Source organism: Falco rusticolus, chromosome 4 (assembly GCF_015220075.1).
Source record: "Falco rusticolus isolate bFalRus1 chromosome 4, bFalRus1.pri, whole genome shotgun sequence".
In the NCBI taxonomy this organism is placed as follows: Eukaryota; Metazoa; Chordata; class Aves; order Falconiformes; family Falconidae; genus Falco; species Falco rusticolus.
The window spans coordinates 37416481-37438453 of record NC_051190.1 but is presented as its reverse complement, the minus strand read 5'-3'; the positions used below and the strand labels follow the sequence as shown (position 1 = coordinate 37438453).

Genomic DNA, 21973 nt, shown 5'->3' with positions numbered 1-21973 from the left:
ACAAGCATCACTGAATCCCTGCGAGGGGTAGGTGCTGAAGGTCACTGTGAGGAGGTGTGAAGAACTGATCTGAAGAGAAAGAAGCTGCTTCTGTGTTACAGATGGCATTTATGAGGCTGCAGCAGGACATTCAAACCAGAAGGAAACTTGAAGTGAAGTGTGAAGGCAGCCCGCAGCCCTTCTGGATGGCAGTGGGACAATCAGCAGGAGAGTCAGGGCGGTGCATGGGGTGAGGATGAGAGTTTGGGCTGCAGGTGCTTGAAGGCTGCCAAGTTGGCAGCTTGCTGGGAGCTGGAGGGGCCTCGCCTGCCCTTGCCCAGAGCAGTACAGAGCTCAGCTTTGTCTCCAGACACCTGGGTTCAAGCCCTGCCGCTCCCAGTGCTCAGGGTGGTATTGCATGCTGGGGCTTGTAGTTACGTGGAACTGGGCTCCTGCATTTGGAGCGTGGCAGATTCTCTAGAGCAGAAGGAGGTGCTGGGACGCTGGCTCTTGCCACCTTTTGGCAGGGAGAGGACAGGGTGTCCGTATCCCTGGCTTTTTCAGTAGCGTTCCCAGCTGTGACTTGGAGAGAAGGTTGGCACAAGCAGGATCTTTTGTCTTCTTGAAAACCTGATTTTAACTATGTATATGTATTTTTCCCCCTGATTCCTTGGCTACACCAGGAAGGGTCTCCTCCTTTTGTTTGGAGCCCTGGTGCTGGCTGGCATGTGCCCCATGCAGCACTGGGACATCCCAGCAGACCTGTGCCACCAACTGCAGCAAATGGTTCCTCTTTAACCTTCCCTGCTGAGGAGCTGAGGCTTCTGCCGCCTTACCCCACAGCAGTTGTGTCTGTCTGTGGGGAGGGACAAATGGGAACTTGGTGCTTCTGAAATGTGGGAAAAAAATTTTTGCAGGAGCTGCCTGGTTGCAGGCTGTGGCACAGAATGGACTGATCACTGATGCTGCTGCTGTCCTGCCCAGCAGCCTCCACGGCACGCACAGTGACGTGTGTCAGGCACATCATTGCTTTACAGATCCTCTAGAGAATCTCCCAGCAAAGCTTGGCACAATGGCCTATTTTCCTTGGGTTATGTTTTCCTACAGCAAATGTTTATATGCTTTGTGTCTTCTGGGCATGCTGGTGTGGGCACTGCAGCCCCTGGCTGGATCGGGGGGTGTGTGTGTGATGGCTGTTGGAGGGACTGCTGTTGGTGGTGACGTGGTGGGGAGGGCACAGCAGCTGACAAGGCCCATCTGTCTTGTGCAGCATTTGTCTGCCGCAGGCAGGGCACGCGCGCTCTTTCTCTCCTTTCTGTCCCATGTCTGTAGGATGACAGTGATGTCCTTCAGGTTGTCCTTGAGGAACGTGTGTGCTGAGGTTACCCAAGAGCTGTTTGTGAGTGTGTGTGTGACTTGAAGATGGTCAGGAGCTTTAAATGAGAGCGGGAGTTGCCTCCGTGGTAGGAAGCGCTGTGTGCTGCTGCAGGGAAGGGATGCTGAGCTGTTACAGGAGCCTCAGCATGGTCTCTGCTGGACTGCTGTGATGGCACTGTGCTTCTCTGTGGCATGGACACGCGACAGTTAATTGCACGTGCTCCACTCAGGAGCATCTTCTAGATTCCAGCTGTCAAAGCACTAACTTAAGTATGTGTCATTTTTACAAGGCAGTAAACAGTACCACAGTCTGAATTACCGAGTCCTGAGGCCTCCAGGGTACAGTATAACTTCTAAGGGCTTCCCTGGTAATTACTGCTTGCCTGACTGCTTGAGGAGTTGGCCAGATGTGTTGCTGGCTCACTTAAGGTGGCAGTAGCTCTAGAGCATGGGGCATGAACAGAAGGAGCAGGTTGGGGTGCTGGGTGGTCGTGTGGCTCAGCCTGCCCCAGCACAGCATTCTGCTCTACTCCTGGCCCTTCCAGCTCCACATAACCCACCCAACCCTCCTTGCTGTCTCTGAGAAGCCAGAGAAACCAAACGGCCACTGTTTTCAAAGTGCACAGCGATGCCAAAATGAATCTGAGGCCAAGTGTGGGTTCCTGCGTTGATCCATTTTTTGATGGGGTGGTGGGCTTCTGATGTGGTGCAATGCTCTTGGGTCCTTCTGGAGCTCCTTGGTTTGTTGATGGTATCCTGGTGGGTGATCTCCTGTGACATGGCAACTGCCCTAGGTGACCTGAAGGCACTGTTGGCTGCCACATTTCCCTCTGTGCCGGTGGGCAGGAAGGTGCAGGGGAGGGCTGTGGGCTGGTGGGGGTCACAACGTGCTGAAGGAGCCCATCTTACCGTCTGCACTGGGTGCTGTGCCACAGAGGGCACAGGTGCGGGTCTGTGCTGCCCATCCAGGGGTATTTTGTTTGTGCGCGCTGGTACTGAAGGTTGGCCCGGGACTGTCCTAGAAGCCATCAACGCAAGGAAATGAAAATGACAAGTAGGCTGTGCAAGAGGAAGCATTCACAGCCAAGCCACAGTAAGATCAGCGTGTTTTATCCCACTGAGCTTCTTGGTAACTGCTGATAATTGCCTACTCTAAAGTTCAGGCACATGAGAAAGAGAAGCAAGTGGCCTTTATAGGTGAGCTGCACATGTGCAGACATGTCCATCGTTGTTGGTGGGCCTCAGCCTGTGCACAGGATCCCATCTACTCCCATCTCCCTTGCAAGAAGGACCTGCACTCAGTTGCTGGCTGGAGCACCACAAAAAGGTGCTTCAGTAACGGGGCTCAAGAGCTCACCGATGCCTGTCTGGTCAGTGTAGGATTGATATTTTGGCCTCTTGTTAAATTGGCTTGTGGTGGTTTCTGCAATGAGGTGTGAATTCTCGAGACTGGCCTGGCTCTTTCTGTGAAGAGCAGGAATGCTGACGTGGTGAAAGGCCAAAGTCTCCTTGGATGTAATTCTGAGTTTCCTCCATGGTTTCAGCAGTACGGGACTGGCTTAGGGTGGGGTGAGTTTCCGTGATGTCAAGAGGAAACTGTTCTGTTAAAGTTCACTGAAGAGATTTTGCTTTTGATTTTTTGAAGGTCATGTGTCAGTATCCAGCCTTGCAGAGCAGAGCCAGGATTCCTTGAGAGCTGTAAGGCGCTCTGACCTTTCCTCGCCTTCTCCTCAGAGGAGGCGTCAGCGTGGGTCTCAGTGGGGGAATCCTGTGGCTCTTGGCACATGCAGGGATATCGATCCATGACTTCAGCCTTTGTCCTGCAGATCTAGTGTGCAGAGCTGGCAAGCCTCTGGAGGTACAGGGGGTAATTTAGCTCACCTGTGACCTCAGTGGGTAGGAATGGTATTTAACCAGTGCTGGAATGAGAAGATAGAAGGCAGGGGGTGAATTTGGGGTGGGGGTATCCCTTCTGGCCTCTGGAGCCTTGGTGGCTGCAGTGTGGAAGTGCTACAAGCAGCCACCAGCCTGTAGATGCCCTGGACCTCTCTTGGTATTCTCTGCCTGCTGTATTTGAGTCTGACACTTCAGCTGCTGTGGAGATGGACAGATTGCTATTAACTGTATCCTGCGTGTGCCCCCCAGTGAACTGAGCCCAGGCATTAGCATTGCAAGAGCTGAAGGCTGGAGCACAGCAGCTGGAAATGCAGGGTGATTTGTTCAGTGGAGATGTGAGAGATGGGAGCAGACCACTTTGGAGCTGTGCTGTTGCTCCTGATCCATTCTCCCTCCTTCCCCTCTTTTTTGTTCTCTCTTTCTCCTCCCCCACTACTCTACCAATTTTATTTTAACAGCACTACAAATTGCAACATAAAACTTAGCTGAGCAGCAATTCGGGTTGGCAGCCACCAGTAAGTCTCCTCTTCCAGCCTCCCCACGTGAGAGGGGAGTTGCACTGGGAGTAAGGGGCTATGGGTGAATCCAAAGTGTGCCTGGTATATAGTCCCATTGGGTTTTCCTGGCTCTTTCCAGCCCATAGCATGTTAGGCCTTAGTCCCACATCTCTCTGGTCCTGGGAAACAGGATTTCTCTCACCCCAGCCTCCAGTACTAACACCCGGTGCGTTGGAAAGTGGTGTGAGACAGCCTCACGCATGGGATAGGGGCGATGCTAGCATAAATTGCAACTGCCATCGTTTGGGTGTGTGACATCTAAAGTTGTTCCCTGTTCTTAAAGGTAGTGGAGGGTGGTCTTCATCCAGGCAAATGTACCTGTACTTCCAAACTACCCTGCACACGAGGTGCTTTTGTTTTCTGATGCAGGATGCATGTATCCTGTACTGGCTGTGCTGGGAAGAATGGCAGAAAATAGCCTTTGGTATGTACAGGGCAAAACCTTTGCCATGTAGTTCGTGCAAGGGATCTATCTACACAGTCCCACACCAGGAGCCGTTTGTCCCGGCAAACATGTCTCCCAGCTGCCTGTACTGTCCCCTTGGATGTGTGCTCCACCTGTGTTTGTAGCCCCCTCCCCACCATGCTGGAGCTTGACCACCCTGCGCCGAGGCCAGGTACTATGAGACCAGACTAAAAGTACAGACCATGTCTTTGTCTTAGCCTCTTCTTGGCCGGCTGTAGAGCTTCAAAGGCATTTTCCGTGCTGGGCTCCTGAAACACTGGACAAGTGTTGAGAGATGCAAGGATAGGGCTGCCTGATGTCAACAAGACTGGCTTCGTGTGTGACGTACTAGTGAGAAAACCAAGGTGCAAAGGGGAAAGGCATCTGCTGCAGAGGTGTGTTAGAAGCAGGGAGGTTCTGGGGGGTTGGAGTAGCTGGGATTTTTGCAGAGGAGAAGAGCGAGACCAGCGGTGCCTGTGGCGTCTAGGGAATGCAGGGCTCTGACTCCAGATGGCCGCCTCGCCCTTGCCCTGCTGTGTTCTCCAGGGAGCGCAGGCTCTTTTGAGGCAGACTACAGACCCTCACTTAAAAACAAATTCCTTAATTGGCTTAAAGACAGAGAAACAAAACCAAGTAGAGCTTCCTCTTCATCCAGCTTGCTTTCCTCTGCAAGCGTTGCTTTTGAAGTGATTGTTCAAGCATACCTCAGACGTGGGTAGCTAAATGGAGGGGAATCAAGTGTCCTTTGCTCCCAAGAGTCCACCCTCCTTGCTGAAGCTGTCCCTGCTTCTCAGATGAGAGAGCAGCTTAATGAGTTCTGTTTCTTGTTCCTTGCCTGGCCTCCTCCCCTCCCTGCTGAGAGCAGGTAAGTCTTTATTGTCAAATGTAACTGTAGAAATCAGCCCCATCAGTGCTTTCTTTCCTTCCCGCTGTCTCAGGTTCGTAGTGCTGAAAGGCTCCTTATCTTGCTGTGTCTCCATGCTTAGATCCTCCTTCAAAGAGCAGCCCGTGCTCCCCTTCTCCAGGGCCTGTTTCAAATGGGACCTGGAGAGAGGTGACCAAGACTTACTGAAGGATCTCCCAGGTCTCTGAGGTCCTCCAGCGGTACCACAGCTGCTGCTTCTGTAGCTGGGGTGAAGGACATGCCAGCAGGCTTCTGGGACAGCTTTCCCTGTTGGGATCCTTTCCTCCCCCAAGAGAAGCTGGGCTGATGTGTTGCAGGATATCTTTTTTCAGTTGGGCTAGCCCAGCTCATGCCCAGAGCCTGCCATGACGTGTTAGTGTGGGGGGTAACAGAGCCCCTTTCTATAAACGCTGTTGCACAAACCCCTGAGGGGCTTCCTAGGTATCCTGGGGCACGGAGCTCGCTGCCCGCCTGCCTCTGTGCTTGCATGCTGGCAGTGCTGGGCGTGCTGAGTCTGTCTTAGCCAGAGCTCCCCTGGTTGTAGAGCGAGCAGGCACAGCTTGATTCAGCATGAATTCCCTGCTTCCAAGGGCTTTGTATAGCTGCCTCTGCTCCTCGTTAGATCCTCTGGCTCTGGCCTTGTCCCGGAGATTGGACCTTCATCCTGCTCAGGGGGTGGCAGCTGTTCTAGAAGGGGAACAGGAGTCCTGATGGTCTCCTGGGCTGGTATAAATCTCCTTGCTAGCACTGAAGGACCTGGTGTGATGTAGGTGAGGAGCTAGAAACTCATTCACAGCCCTTGGTCTGTTGTTTGCAGACAGAGGTGGTTCTCTGCTCTTCTGTGGCCAGGTGCTGGTGTCTAGGTGCTCAGAGGTCCTGGTAGCTCTGCAAATTCCAGGCTCAGATTCATGTTTTGTTCTCTTAAGTTTACCCCCATATACATAGACAAACCCCTGAATAGCTGTAATAAACCATATGCCCTCGTTATTTAAATAGAATAAATAAAGTTGGAAAAGCCTCCCAGGGACATCTGGAACTTCACCTGTGGGAAATCAGCAGTTAAAGGAGCCATATCTGTAGTGGAGAGTGGGGAGAAGAGCCCATGAAGATGTTGTCAGCAGAAAAAGAGAAGTGTCTGAAAGTCTTTCATCTTGCCATTGGCAGTGCTCAGACGTGACTCCAGCTGCTTCCTATTGTGGGATGCAAGCAAGTGTGTGCTCCCACACGTGGTTATCGCTGCTCGCCAAGAGGAGGTCTGGGTTGACCCAAATGTTTGGAAATCATTATGCTATCAAGTACAGAGTATGGTAAAGGAGCGTTGCCAGGACTTGAGAAATTCACATTTGGTTTCTGGACTTATCTTAGACTTAGTGGTCTGTCAGTGCCTTGGTTGCTGTCTAGATGTCTAGCTAACAGGTGTCTAGATATCTAGGCAACAGGCCCCATGGAAGGAGAATCCAAGGCTCTCTGAGATACTGCTGCCTACTGCAGGCACAGGGCTGCACAGATACATACAGAGAAGTGTGTACAGGTGTGAACTCTTAGTTTTTTCAGGCACTGATGGTGTTTCTGAGGCTGCAGTGGGGAAGTCATTCCCAGTTCTGTCCAGAACCTCTCCAGTTGCTTTGTGGAAGGAGGGGATCTGGCAGCCAGGCAGGTGTTGCAAGTTAAAGAGGATACAGCCATATCTGTGCATTTGCTGGAGACCAAATGGACACTGGAATTACTTTGCTTCAAGAGGGAGTTTCTGTGCTGCTGCCTGTTCTCTCTTGGCTTATGCAGATACCTGGCATCTCAGATCCTTCGTGTTACAGGTTCTCTACAAGTTAAGAGCTTATATTTCCTGGCCTCCCTGCCTGTGAGCTCTCCCTGGCCAACTTGAACTTCACTTACAAGCTCAAGATGCAAATATGAACATCCCACCTGTGCCACATTGCTGGGTGCTCCTTAACACTGTGTCTGATCCCAGAGGTACTTGTGCCCAAGCGTTCAACCCCTTTCAAGGCTGAAGACTTGCGACATGAACCCTCTAGAGAGGGGTGCACTGAGAGGTGCTGTGGTGTGTGTCCAAGGGCTGTGCTGAGCTCCTGCTGCTTGCTGGCAGCCCCAGGTGTGGAGGACAAGCAGTGATGGCTGGCTAGCAGGCACAGTGCTTGCCTGCACTGGGATCCCTGGTGGGTAGGCAGTTATCTTTTGCAGCCTGGTTCTTCTGAGTTACTGATCATCTCTCTCCGTGAGTGATGCGTATATCACTTGACTGCCAGTACCCTCCCCTCCCTGCTCCAGCACGTAAGCCTCTGTATGGTACACCAGCTTTGACAGAAAGGGCCAACCCCGCTGCAGGCTTTCACTGTTTGTCAGAATAAATTGCTTCCTCCTGTGGCGTGGAGGAGATGCTGGTTCATTTGCCCTGAGTCTGAACAGCACCTGAGGCGGCTTCTCCCTGCTTGTTCTTCCTCCCCCTGAGCCTGCAAGGAGAGCAGAGCCTGCTGGCTGCAGCATGGCAACAGGCTTCCAAAACCACAGCTGATGCAGCAGCAAATTTTGTGCAGTGTTGCATTCATGTGCTTGACCTGGCATAACCTAGGAAGGGGAACAGAGCTGGAGAAGGTGTGGATGATCTAGGAGCAGGGAAGGCTGGAGCCATCTGTGAGATTGGTGGAGTTTGCTGTCCGAAGCCTCTGCTCTCCATGCTGGACCATGGACTGGCCAAGCTGACCAAGCAAGCCCTTGGCCCTGCTTCACCCCAGGTCAGTAAAGCATGGAGGGACGTGGCTGCAGTGCAGCAGGCTGCACTAAGCCTTTGTGCATGTTTTTTTCCAGCACCTGACAATGAATGTGAGTGTGCTTGAAAGTTGCCTGTGGAGCCATGGACTCAGTGGAAAGAGTGTGTGCATGTGTGTGCAAATTCGAATGCCCGGTTCATCTGAGACATTGCCCTGGGCTTCTGCTCTGTGCATTGAGATCCTCCTCTGGGATCAGTGTTCGTTGGAGGGGTTGCAGATGTGGTACCTGAGGCAGAAGAGAGGACATTCAGGTTTGCCCTCTGTCTTCTGATCTCCTGTTGCCAAAGGAGCTGCTCAAGCATGCAGAGAGATAGCAGGGCTAGCTAGTTGGTGGCATTGGCTCTGGGAGGAACCTCCATCCTTGCCTTTCCCCTTGCTGCCAGGTGACATTAATAGTGTAGCTGTGGTGGCTTGATTACCATGCCCTGATCTGACCACAGGCTGAACTCCAGGGATGCCGGGAGTTGCCAGAGTTCCTCTCTCTTCCTCTGTCCCTTGGCAATCTTCCTTTCTTTCTTCAGATCAGTGCAAAGCTTGTTGGCTTGGTTATTAAGCGTGAGCTGCTTTCCTGAGGCACAGGACTGGCTTAGCTTTTCATTAAGGCCTGTTAATCATCCTGAAGAGAGCCTGACAGCCGCTGGCGATGGACCACAGTGCTCTGCTGCCTTCCGTCTCGCCAGGAGCTGTGCGGTCCCGCTTACCGTGCCCCGAGTGTGGCTGGCAGCGGTGGGAAGGGCGCTGCGTGGTCTGGCATGGGACAGTGTGGCAGCGTGGCCTTGGGCCCCAGGAAATTTCCTCATTTGCAGGAAGGGTGCTCTGCAGCAGCTCCGCCAGGAGCTGGGATGATGGCCAAGTTAAAGCCCCGGGAGAGGAGGAGGCTGGGGGCTCTGCTTCTCACCCCTGCCAGGCTGCAGCCCCATTCTCCTTAGTCTCAGTCCTCAAGAAAACACGAGTCTTTCGCACTCCCTGTACCCCAAATTGTACAGAGCTCTTGATCCCTGTTGGTTTTTGTCTTAATTCCACCTTGGAGCTATGTCTTGATTTATTTTTTCAGGGGGAATTTAGGGAAAAAGATGGTTGTTTCTCAAGCAAATAGCAGTCTGCCCCACGCAGCTGATTATGTGCAGGGTTGAGAACTGGTGAGACAAAAGTAGAGAGGGGCTCGGCAGGGTCCTCCCACCTCCTTCCCCCCAGTTGTGCCTGCGTTGTGATAGCTCTCAGTGCCCCACAACCCCTGCAGGGCCATGTGAGTGGGCAGCCAGCCCTCTCCACACTTGCATGGTGTTCTCCAACAGCATTATTTTGCCTTTCAGGCCTCAAAGGCAGCAAATAGCTTTGAATTTCCTTTTCATCCTGGGAAGAAGGGATTTAATTTATTCTCTGAAAGTACAGGGTGGTGTTTTGGAGCTGAGCAGGTGGCGCTGGCTGTGTGAGTGAGGTGGGGGTGTGGAGTTGCTCACATAGCATCACCCGCAGATCCTCAATCCTGTCCCATGCCATGCTTTCTAGATATCAGACATCTTAAGAGATGTGCTCTAATCCATTCCCTCCCACATTTCATCTGAAATCCTTCCACTTTGAGCTCTTCTTGGATATCCCTCCCACTTTTCCTGACACAGGCATCACAGATGATCATTGATATGAAGCTGTCCCCATCCCATTGTCTCTAGGCAGGCACCATGTGGGTAGGCAGGTGGTCCTGTGGCCACTCTCCAGGTGTGGGTAGCAGACATGCCCCCCCGGACCTGGTGAGGAGGGTCGGTGGTAGAGCCAGCCCAGCAGTTCTGCAATGGGGATGATTAAGAGGCAGTAACAGGGGAGGTCACTTGGAAGAAGACCCCCTTGACGCTGGATCTGAGGGAGTGGCCCACCTTCTTGGTGGAGCAAAAAAGGACATCTGTCCTTGGTATGTCAGCCTCATTTAGGTCTTAGTAATGCATTGAAGACAGCAAAATCTTGGGCTGCTTCTGCTCTCGGCAAAAGACTCGGTGAAGGGGCAGTGAAGGGGCTGTTCGTGGCCTCCCTGGCTGTGTTTATTGGCTACCGTTAATGCTTGGAGGGAGGCATTAACCCTGTGCTGCTCTTCCCTGCGATCTTCTGGTTCGTTGCTATTACCGACTTCTGTGCCCTTTTCAAAGAGCACGATTTCTGTTGGCGTTTTAAATTAAAACCTGCCATGATTTGAAATGAATTGGTGTAATAGTAGTAGTAAAGAATATAATCTTCCCAGCTGTTTCTCCCCAGCATCTTGCCAGCCCTCCTGGATCTGGCATATTGGTCATAAATCCTCTCCCTGTTGTTCTTGATGTGCCCTGATTTTCTATACATCTTGTGCTAGGCAAACTTCAGTGGAGGCTTGGAAGTCTGCACCCCTGATGGGAGTGGCACCGCGTGATGTGTTGCGCTCACACACTCAGGGTTAAACTGCTCACCAGTTTGTCCAGATCAGCAGGGAGGCTCCTGACTACAAGAGGAGAGGCTGCCTCTGGGGTCTGATTTGGTTTCGTATTGCTCCAGGTGTGTTTTTCCCTGGGCTTCTGCAGGCACAGGAGGCCATAAGGTGCTCCTGATATCTCCCATCCTCTTCCTGGCACACCTTGAGGTTTAAAGGACTTTGCTTCATGGAGGGGTTGTGCTACAGCTCACCCCAGAGGATTTGGTGCTGGGTATGTGGTCGGATCGATGGTACCCCATCAGTCCTTGATGTGCTGATGTTGCCAGGGCTGTGTTCGCTCTGTAATAATCTCTTCTCCTGCTGTGTCCAAAGGGCCAGAGTTTTTTGTGCTGAGACTGGAGGCTGAACGCTGCAGCCAGGTCAGCAGGCATCACTTCTGCCAGATCTGAAGCTGTTTGGCTGTTGACTATAGCCTGCCTCGCTGCCTGGCAGCTGAACCTCTCGTCCCGCACCCTGATTCACCTTTTCTCACTTCACCTGTAATATTGACGAGGGAAGGTGTCTGCCAAGACTGACCCTTTATAGGCTTTTGAGGAGTTTTCTGAGCTGCCTCAAGGCAGGGAAGGTTTATGGGCCTGGCAGGGAATGATTGCCTAAGTTTTGGAGCCCCTGCCCTTCCTTCCAAGTCGTTTTCCCTAACCATGGGGATGTTTTCAGAGTTTGAAATGTTTCATTCTTTTCCACAGAAGCATTCAGGCTTCTCAATGTCTGAATAATTGCCAGCTCCCTCCTGCTGGGGCCGTTGAAGTGAAACCGCAGTGGACGTTTGTACTAAACCTGTTCTCAGCATCCGCAGGCGAGCGGGGCTCCGGGGCACCCACTGGCGTGTGTATGCAGCGAGTGCCTCGCGCAGTGAGGAACAACCCTGGCGCTTGTCCCTGACTGCCGGGGTGTGGGATCAGCCCTTTTCCTTGGTGGTTGAGGTTGGGGTTTTGTCCTGTCATCTCAGCATGGAGAGTGAAACGTCCAGGAGGTTTGTTTGGTGTTTGTGGGCATTGCCACCCGCTGGATGCTGGCTGGAGATCGCTGTGGGGCTTGGGTTGGCAGCAGGTCGTTCTCATGAAAACCTCTCAAGAAAATATAATTCCCAAATTCCCTTTTACTGCTTCCAGAAAAACTTTCCCCTGGCATTGCTTAAAGTGTGAGTCTGAAGGGCCAAAAGCTGAGTTCCGGCACCTCTCATAATCCTTGTGTTTCCACGTAACGTTGGCAAGACTCTTACCCTGTTTGGGTTGCGGATCTCATTGTCTTTGAGTTTTTCAGTGCAGGGGCCTCTGATGGCTGGGTGTGAAAGTCTTGGGGGGTTTTGAGCATTCCTGTACGAGCCATCTTGCAAACAGGTTTTATTCAGCAGGAGATCTGTGAGATCTGTCATCCTGGTCTGTGGCATTGATTTCAATGGAGTCTGAATCTTCCTCAGTTTTAGGTACTCATTAATTTTGCTGGACAACTTTATTGGGAAACTTTCTGGGAAAGTGGGAAACGCTATTCAGATGGAGTGTAATTATCAAAAAACCATACAAGGTAGTAAAACCAATTTTTGCCAGGCGCTCTGAAGAACAGAACTACTGTTCTGTAAGTGCTTTCTTGCTCCAAGTGTGTCAGACGCTGAAGCTACAAGTATCCAATGTAACTTGGGTCTGTCAGTCTTTCAGGGTTCAAGCCTTTTCTGGTCTGTTGGCTTTTAACAAAAAAAATTAAATTCTTGAATGCTTATGTTGTATTTGTTGGAGGATGGTGGGATTTTTCCCCTGAAACAGCAGCTTTTGAGGGAGCTGCAGGCATGCTGAGGCGCTCCCAAATGTTTCAGCAGAACCAGGGTACCTGCAGAGATCCTTGGTGCTTTTTACACCCAGATTACACCAATTTCACGCAACTGTGACAGAAACTTGCAAAACTGGTGTACCTCCTTTGTGTATTTGCTCTTAAATGGGTTCAAATATCCACTGTATTTTAGTCAAAGTCAGTGTTGTGTAGTCAAAGTAAGGCGAGATATGGATTGAGGCCACTCAGTTCATTACCACCTTGAGCCAAATCAAAGTATTAAGACATTATCGAACCTGTTTAAGCATATACATAGTATGGTGCTGGCCTGAGTTAATGACACAAATTTTCCTCACCCAGTATAATACTTGGGTGTAATTGGACATTGGTATTGTTTGCTCTTAATTTCCCCAGATACCCAAAAGACCAGGGAAACTAGGAACAGGGAAGGTAAATAAAGTAGTTGAGCACAGGAATGATGGCAGCAGTAGCGCTGTGCTAAATTGGTTTCTTTGAACTGTGATTGCAACTGCAGAAATATCCCATGCTTGCATGCAGGGAGGCAAGATGAGGTTATTAATTATAACAACAGGCTGGAATTTATCTTAATGAGAAACAGCATAGCTTGAGAGAAGCTGAGGCTGTGCTGGTAGCTGTCCCCAGGGCTGGGGCTCCAGTGAGACCTTTGTGGTCTGTTCTCCTGCCAGCCTTGCTGAGGCAAAGCCTGTCCCATGAGGTTCCTGGGTGACCGAGTGCCGGTGTAGCACATTTCCTGTACTTCTAGCCTGAGTTTTGAAGAGGTCACGTTACTGTTGGCCATCTTGTCTGGGCCCTGCATCCCAATAACCCTGGACAGGTGCAGGAGGTGGTTCTATAGGGTGATACCTCTGGTCCCTCATCAAAACTTTGTGCATCCAGAGCTTGTGAAACCGCACAATATTTGAGTAATGCTAGAACTAGGACTTCACTGGCCTCCTTGAAATACTGGGTCTGCCTCTTCCTTTCATATCCCCAGGGATTCTTCTTGTTGCCCTGGCAGAGGTTTGGGTAACCTGTTCATTAGCAAAAGAGCCTTTGAGAATGGTCTTGTCTCGGCGTGCCTGTACTGCACAGTGCTCTGCTAGCCAAACTGGTTTTCTTCTGAAAGCTAGTATCTTACAACACTGAAGCAATTAAGGTATATTATTAAAGTATATTAAAGGCTAATGATGCACGTCCTGTTTTTCTCACAAGGCAAGCCTTCCAAATTCTGAATATGCTTTGAGGATTTTGCATGAGGAATGATAAAAGTCTTGTCTCCAGTCCATCAGTTTAGAATAATGCTGCCTGTATATCCTTAGCCTTGGAGAAAAGCCAGTGTGAAGAATGCTCCTTCCAGACGTGTGTCACTTTGCATTCTTGCAGCAGCATTGGGCTTGCAAGTCCGGTGACCACATCTTCAGATGGGCATATCCCTTCAAAAAGACTCTGCACCTTCTCTGCTTTTTCCTGGGCTAAAGCCAGCCAGGGATTTCAGCCGTGAAGAGAATTCTCCAAGTGGTGACAGTCTCCTCTGCTTACTTCCTTCATCAGAGCCAGACTTTGGTGCATGTTACAGGAGCTTTCATCTGCTCCTGTCCCAGCTGTGCCACTGCCTTCCTCCCGTTTCCCACCTCACTCTTGACAAGCTCCTCTGGGCCTGTTCATGGCTGGCAAAGGGTAGAGGAGCATGCTTTTTGTCCCATTTGCATACTTTGCAGGCTGTTGTAGTTACAGAGCCTTGGAAGTCTTTTCTTCCCTATCCTACGTCAAAATGTCTCCTCCCACCCTTAACATCTGTCTGTCTTAAGACAGGCAAGCCCTCTTTTTGGGGAGGTGACAACAAAGTAAATTGTAGGGAAAGCTGCAGTTTTCCAGCATGTTCTGTGGTTTTGTTGGCTCTGGGGAAAAACATACTGCAAAATGAACCCCATACTTCTGGGGCCAGTGTGTTTTCTCTCAGATTTCTCATTAGCAGAGTTCAGTTTTCCCCTAGGATCTTCTCATTAGAACTCACAGCCTCTTCTCTCCCTGGCTGGTATGCTGTGTCCAGTTTGGGAAAAGTGGAAACTGTGCAAGAACCCTCTTGAGTTGTGGTGCAATGGGATCAAGAAATTCCCAGGAACTGGAGTGCGTCTTCAGCTTGGAAGGCTTGTAGTGTCTATCTGAGCCTTTTGGCAGCTTCTGGGGGAGGGTTATCGGGTGTCGATGGGTCTTTAATGGTCCCGTTCACCATCACCCTTACGTAGTCTCCTGCTGCAGAATTAGACTTCCCCCCCCTCCCCTGGATGAGTGATTTTCCTCTGCCTCCATTGCTTTATTAAACAGAACAAATGCAGTTGTCGTGCTTCAATTCATTACAAGTTATTACCAGTGGAAAATGTTATTTTCTGCATAAATGTAATTGTCCTGCCCCAGTGAATGAATGGTCTGGAGCACGCACGCTGTGCTGGGAGGAGGTAACCTCCAGAAAGAAGGGTTGTCCTGGCCAGAAGTGAGTTTGGCATGGAAGCAGACATGGAGCGGGCTGGTCCCTCGGCTGTTTTTTCTTCCCCTAAGCTGTGTTTCTCAGAACCAGTTGACAGTTTGTCCTGGACTGACTCTAAAGAGTAAGAGCTGATATAAATATGTGATACAGCTCTGGAGCACTCAAAAATTAATATTTCATGATCAAGACGTCTTTATTTTATTACCTGCTTCAATAAAAGGAGGAATTTGTGTAGTTCGTAGCCATTGTGGTTCCCTTCCACCATCCTGAAGGACCAAAAAGTGCCATGCAGCAGGGGGCTCAGTGCCAGACCCCAGCTCCAGTCCTGGCTGAAGGAATTGCCTGGTGTGAAACAGAGGTTGCATGAAGAAGGTGGTGTCCTTTTTGGAGTTGTTTTTTCTTTCCTCCTCTGATCTCGAGGTGATTAGATCCCAGTGCTGTGTCATACAGGGGGCTGCAGGTCCTGCATGTTATAGACCAGGTCTGCTGGGATGCCGATCTCTGTCCTGGGCTGGACAGCCACTTGCACTGGTGGTGCCTGGTACAGCATGAGGTGGCAGATGTGGTGATAAAGCCAAGCTATTCTAGCGAGAGTTTCTTAAATCAGTTTGGTCTCTTTGTAGTCTTCAGAAGGCTGAACTGTTGGTGCTTTTGAAGTTAGCAGGTTCCTGCTAGGGTGAAGCTGTGTTTTGTAGCAGCTTTTCAACCAGGGCTCCCATAGCGCTTTCGCAGCTCCCCTGGGGAGGGTGTGAGCCACCAGCCCTGTTCGGCAGGGTTGCTCAGACCCCTACGGTACCAAACGTTTCCCCAGTGCTGTGCAAGGGGAGCGGGAGCACAACCCAGAAAGGTGTAGTTGTGAGACTACTAGTAGCAATAGTCTCCACTGGAGGGGCAGAAAGATGGTCATGGTGCTGGAGCATGTGTCCTGCAAGGAGAGGGTGAGGGAGCTGAGCTCGTTCAGGCTGGAGAAGGCTCTCGAGTAGGTCTGCCAATACCCACAGGGGCATCATCCAGAAGATGGAGCCAGGCAGCGTGTGGTGGGAGGACAGAAAACAAGAAGTGTCGGGTGAGACAAGGAGAAGATCAGACATTTTTGCCCCAAGGACGGACAGTCAGCAGAGTTCACTGCCCAGAGAGGTTATGTAGTCTCTGTGCTTGGAGGTTTTCAAGACCAGACTATAAACCTGAACAACCTGCTGTGACCTAAGAGATGCAGCTTGGAGCAGGAGTTTGGTCTGGAGACCCCCGAGGTCCCTTCCCACAGAGTTACCCTGGGATCCTCCCTGCTTGCTCTTGTGGAAGTGGGGTGCTGCTTTTGCTCACAGAGGGGTCCAGTGGGGGGCCTGTTTCGTGGGCACGTGTATGCCATTGCAGCAGGCCTGCCTGGGACTGCCTGACTGACTTGCTTTGTTATGATCCTCCAAGAGACCATGGGTGGACATCGGGGGGGCGGTTCTTTGCTCTGTCTGCCCAGGCTCAGCAGATCTGTACTGGTGCAAAGTGGGAGAAGAGGGCAAAGGGACAGAACCCTTCTGGTGCTTTGTTTTTGCCCGAGCCCCTCTGAGACTGGGTGAAGGTCACTGGTATTGAAGCCTGTTTTATTTTCTTGTCTCCCTCTGGAGGAGTGGGAGAGGCAGGATTTGGAAATACTTATGCAACTTGCCCTGCTTGTATGATGCTAGCACACAGCTGGTGACACTTACTTCTGTAGCCTTGGGGGTTGAGAAGTGTGAATCAGAGACTGTTTTTCTCCACTGATGCTCCTATAGAAATTTGTAGAAAGTGGAAAGTCCCATTTGTAACGTTCCTGTGTTGCTCTGCCAGTATATCTGCTGCAACCTTCCCCTGGTCCAGCCTCCCAGCCCTTGCCTGGCTCTGCAAGAGTGAGTCAGCTCAGCCAACAGCATCTCCTCGCCCCGGCTTCATAATGTGCAGGCCATGATCCCAGCCCACGTGCCCTTCTAAGAGTTCAGCTGCTAGAGCGATGCTGCGTGGTTCCTGACCTCCTGCACCTGCTTCTTGCACAGGCACAGATATCTTCTGCTCTGGCTGGCTCTGGAGATGTGGTAGGTCCACACGGGAGATGGCTCAGCACTCCTCTTAGGTCAGAGCACTCAGTGCCATGGAAAGAAGGAGTTAAATAGGAAACAGCTGGATGGGGAGGAGGGGAAGTGATTTGCAGCTTACAGACAGTTGAGGCAGGATTTTGTTCGGGTTTTTTGTGTTTTTTGTTTTTCTTTCACAAAGTTCTATTGCTTGTTCTTGTATTTATCAAATGAGGATTTTGCTACAATGTGTTTATTTTCGGAGGACTTGGGGATTTGTACGTTGCTGACTAGAACAATTGATTTTTATTTATTTATTTACTGCAGGAGAGAACTGAAGCAATAAGTTTTCAGGCTTTAGCTGTTCTGGAGCAGTTTAATTTAGAGAAACAGCCTGATTCTGTTGCTGTGTGCAATTGACAAAAGCTCATGTAATGCTGGTGCCAGTGTGGGCTCTGCAGAGGAGCCCTGGGATCTCTCGCTCCGGTGCCCAGGTCACCTCAAGCCGTTCGCTCTGGCAGTCCAAGATGCTTCTGTCCAGGGCTGGTTGCCATCTTTTGCCCTGGAGCTCGGCGGCACATCACACAGGCTTGGCACATGACCAGCTCCTGCCAGGAGGAAAGACACAAACTGCCGGGTTTTGGGCACTTCCCAGTCTCTCATCCTGCCCTGTTCCTTCTTGTCTTGCCCAGCTCTGGTGAGGCTCCAGAAAAGCCTTTGGTCCCAGATGACACCCAAAGGTGGTGGAGACCCCAGGTTTTTTTGACAGCTGTGTAGGAGCTAGGGCTCTGTAGCAACGGGACAAGCATGCTCAGCAGAGCCCGAGGAGGGGGATATCACTGTCCTGCAGTGGGTTTGGAAGGTGACCAGCTGGTGCCACCTTCATCCCTTCCCCATCTTGTCCTAACAATTCTGCCCTGCTTTGGTTAAAAGTTCCTGCACACCGGAAGGAAGCAAAGGGCCAGTGATATCCCTTCAGTGACTCCCCTTTCCTTTCTAGTGACAGCCTTCTCCTGCCACCTCCAGGCACTCTGAAACGGTGTCCAGAGGGAAACAGCGACGGCCTTTCAGGCAGCTCTGCTGCTGGATCTTGCCTGCGAAGGCTGCCTGGGCATACCAGCTAGCATCCCTCTCCAGAGGCTGTCACCTCGGCAGCGGGCTGCCTTTGGCACTCCTCACTTTGCAAGGCAGGGCGAGCAGTGAGCTTCCCTGGGACCTGATCAGCATGCTGAAAGCTGCCTACTTGGTTCAGTACCTTCTATATTCTTTTTAAAGTATTCTAATTACACCGTTGTGATTGCCAAGGGACTTGGCAGTCCTGCCAACGTGGTGTCTCCTGCCAGCTGATGTGCACCCTGTCTTGGTTGGCTAGAGCTGCTGCAGGGGGAAGCATGGCCAGCCCGGGCTGTGCTGCTGGAGGCAGGGGCTGTACGGCTGTTGCCCGTCCCTTGCTCTGTGTACCCAAAGAGAGCCTGCAGCAGAACCCTGCTGCCAGCCTGCTGGGCTGCTGAGAGCTTGCGTCATCATGATCCCTGTAAAGTGTCCCTTTCCCAAGAAAAGCCCTTCTGTGGGTGGGTGACTTTGCCAGGTCACTGTGGAGCAGCTGGTTTTGAGAGGAGCTCCTCTCCTGCGCAGGCGTCTGGGAAGGCGGCAGGCGATGTTTATCTCAGTTGCGTTTTTTGGGGCTGGAGAGCATGTGTGTTATCATACAGCAGATGGCCTGGTGAATAGGTGGTGGAGACAACTGTATTTCCTTACACAGGCTTGTTGCCTGCCGGGAAAGGAGCCAGTGAGGCTTTGTAGGGAGAAGTATAAAGCTTGGACAGGCTGCGGTTGGGCTTTTCCTTCAGCCGGTTCATTTTTGAGAGGTACGTGTTGCTGTGGGGCAGAGGCTGCTGCTATGATCCACCATGTGCTGGTAGCGTTTGAACCATGCAGAGACAGGTTCCAGCCTTGTGCCCTCGGTGATCTTTGGACCCTTAAATTAAGTCTGGTGCTCCGGGCAGGGACGTGAATTGTCCATCAGTCCTCAGCAGGAGTCTGGTGGGAGCAGTCTGCTGCGCTGCCAGTTGTCAAGGCTGGGGAGCCAGTGGCATGTGTGGGACAGCCAAAGATGTGTGTCCCGTGTCCTCTCCCATTTCCGTGTCTCCCACTAACTTGCAGGGGAAGTTGTGTGGCTGCTGGGCACCACGACATGGTACGACGGCTGTCCCGGGGAGAACCAGGCAGGGAAGTCTCCTGCCAGAGCTTGCCATGCTGGTGGCCCTGCCACAGCAAGGGGAGCCACAGACCTGTGAGGGAAGAGCTGATGACCGTTCTGGGAGGCTTTTTGGTTCTCCTGAGAGCCTGTCAGTGGAGAAAGTTAAGTAGGTGAAAATCCCAGCAGCAGGCAGGATGGTGTCCCTCAAACAGATGGTGTTGGGAGCCGACTCTGGCATGGGGGAGACGCAGGGACCAGGAGGGGGACATTGCCACCAGGGAGCATCACCTCCCCAGGGTCGGTATCAGAGCTTGGAGTAGAGCACTGCGGTGTCCTGCCTTCCTTCTCCTCTCTTGCTTCCTGGAGCCTGGATCTCCTGCCTGGCCCAGTGAAATGGTGCTGCCTTCCCTGAGCCCACAGCTCATCACTGATGCAGCATCAAGCAGGTCTGGTGATGGGGCTCACCCCACTATCCCCTCATGTGGTACTTCTGTCTGTTCGGTTTGGGAAAGGGCAAGGTGATTTCTTTTTGTGTGGTTGCATGGCTAGAAGCCTTTGCCTGCTGGATGGGACCATGGGTGTGAGAGTGATGTGTGCAGCAGGAAGACTGGTGGCTGGAGGGTCCTGAATCTGCAGTAAGCAGTGTGGCATCTGCATTTGGGGGTGGATTTTTTTGGAGCCAGTGCTCTCCAGCACAGTGTACGGTGGGTAACAGCATGGGACGCTGCAGGACGGATGTGGATGGCACAGGTTGCTGACAGCCTTTGCTTCCCTTCTGCTGATGCCTGTGGTTTGATGAACCTCATCCAGTAAGACAAATGGATGTGACAGGATCACGGTGCCCTTCATGGCCCCATTTGCTTCCCTGCCTCTAATGGAGCCGGGCACGCAGCTCCTTGCCTTTCTCTGTTTGAGGAATGATCTCCCTTTCAGACGGCTGTGGACCTGGTGCTGCCGCAGGGGAGAGGACTGTACAGTGGCTCACAGCTGTAGGACTTCAGGCAGAAAAATCAATGTTTATATTTCTCTTAGCTGAGAAAGATTCCTTAAATAACTCCAGTAAATAAATACCTTGTAAAGTTCAAACCATGAAGGCATGGTATATGAACCAGAATGAATTTTCAAGCTCTCTCTTGCAATAAAATGGATTTCTTGAGTTCAGGCTTTATTTAGAGAAACATTTGATTGAAGAAGGGAGTTGAAGGTTGTATCTGATCCCTTTGTGGGGGTGAGCTGCTGCTTCCAGTGGCTGTGGAGCATGGTCTGGAAATGTTGGATTGCTGCTGCTGCTGGAGTATTCCCAGGAGAGTTTCTCACGTACCCAGCCAAACGGAGGGTCACTCTTCTCCTCCCCAGGGTGGTTCTTGCTGCATCTTCTGTCTCCTCAAGACCCTGCTGCTGCAATGCAGTCTGCTCGGCTGCCTTGGGAAGCTGGTTGTGCAGGTGCTGCTGCTTGGGATTCTGGAGACCAGCCAGGACGCGGTTCCCTCTGTGGACTGCACCACTGTCTCATAGCTTTCTGCACCTGCCCTCTGTGGCATAAAATGTCTTCCTTCCCTTCTCTGTCCCAGCTGGTGTTGTGGTTGAACCTGGTTGTTGAGGAGACTCTAGAGAGGGAGCCAGTGGTGAGCCCACTGAGGTGCAACTCCCATGATTTAGCCTGCCATGTTCCTTGGTCTGCAGCGTCCGGAATTTGCTGTTCCCAAGAAGTGCTGAGGGCATGGGACGGGCGCAGAGGCTTCACCTGCAGAGTTGGCCCTGCCTGGTCTTGGGCAAGCAGGGCAGAGTGGAAGGGTTTGGAAGGGGACCAGTTCAGGCAGAGAGAAGCGCAGCTGGCCTGGAGCTTGGGTTCAAGGTTGGGGCTTCAGACTTGGCCGCATTATCTGGGAACAGGAGGGTGCAGGGGGAGGGCTCTGGGCTCGTGCTGCACGTTTACCTGAAGGAGAACTGTTTTGTCCTTGTGTGAAGGAGAAGGAAGCAGAAAGCTCTGTTTCAGCCCCACCTTCGCTCGAAGCTCCAGGAAATGACCCCGAGCAGGGGACAAAGAGCACCGTGCAGGGCTGGGATTCCTTCTGCTGTTTGTCAGCATGCGTGCAAGCACAGCATCACCTTCCTGAAAGCACCAGGAGGGCTGCAGTGAGGGAGAGCTGCTCCCTGTGCGAGCCCAGAGGTTGTCGTGACCTGTGGAGCTGGTGGTGCTGCTGCATTTCGCTTTCTGAAAGTTGAACCTGCCTAGAAAACATCATTACGACTTTCTGCCCTTGAACAAGGTGGCTCTGGTGTGCGTTGGACCTGTTTCCCCCATCAGGGTTTCAGGCATTCCTGGGCAACACTGGAGGTTGAAGCCGAGGGCTGGTGCTGACGGCAGGGCTCTGTGGCCTCTCTGCTTCCCAGGTAAGAGGGACAGGAGCTGGAGCTGGGGCGCTGTGTTCCCCTCTCCTGAGCTCAGAACATGCTGGGAGCTGTCCTGATGGCTTTGCATCATGACCTGTTTCTGCCGGAGCTGCTGCTCACAGGCTGGCTGGGCCAGGCTTCTGGCCCCGAAGCCTATAGCCAGGTAAAAGCACCACCACACACCACAACCTGCTTTTCTTTGCTTGGCTGGTGTCTGGTGTGGGATAACACAGCTGTGGTGTAGCCCTGGTGGTGAGCCAAAAGGAGAGGAGAGAGACAGAAACAGAAAGTGAAATAGAGGTGGGCTCAAGTGATGACAAAGGAGGAAAGAATTGACCCTAGAGGCAGCCGGAAGGCAGAGGTCTCCTCCAGAGAGTACAAACAAGTTGCAGACATACAGAATTGTCAAGGTTGGGCACCGAGGCGGTGTGCTTGCTCACCGGCGTGCATCCCTACTGTGAGAGCGGGGTTGGTAGCGTTGTGGGGCTGTTTCTTGTGCCCTTTCCAAAGTGTTTTGGGTGGAAGCCAGTGCATTGCCATGCTCTTGGAGAAATTGTCAGTGCCAGAGGAACAAGTGTCTGCAGAGAAATGACTGGATTGATGGTTGTGCCCTTCCTGGAAGCAAGGTCCTGACCATGCCAGCTCAGGGAAACACATGGCACCCC

General features: G+C 51.9%; 1 protein-coding gene across 19 annotated transcripts in view; it reads left to right on the top strand.

Annotated features, from left to right (window-relative positions):
• The window catches only part of CAPN15 (calpain 15), a 60736-nt gene that overhangs the window by 23831 nt on the left and 14932 nt on the right, over positions 1-21973 (top strand). The window contains exon 1 of one of the 19 annotated variants that reach the window (XM_037383909.1): positions 434-7908. The exons of 17 other annotated variants lie outside the window; for them this stretch is intronic. The gene's annotated coding sequence lies outside the window, so the exon portion shown is untranslated. Of the gene's footprint in view, positions 1-433; positions 7909-10575; positions 21309-21973 lie in introns of those variants that run through there. One more of the 19 variants, XM_037383911.1, reaches the window with a different exon arrangement.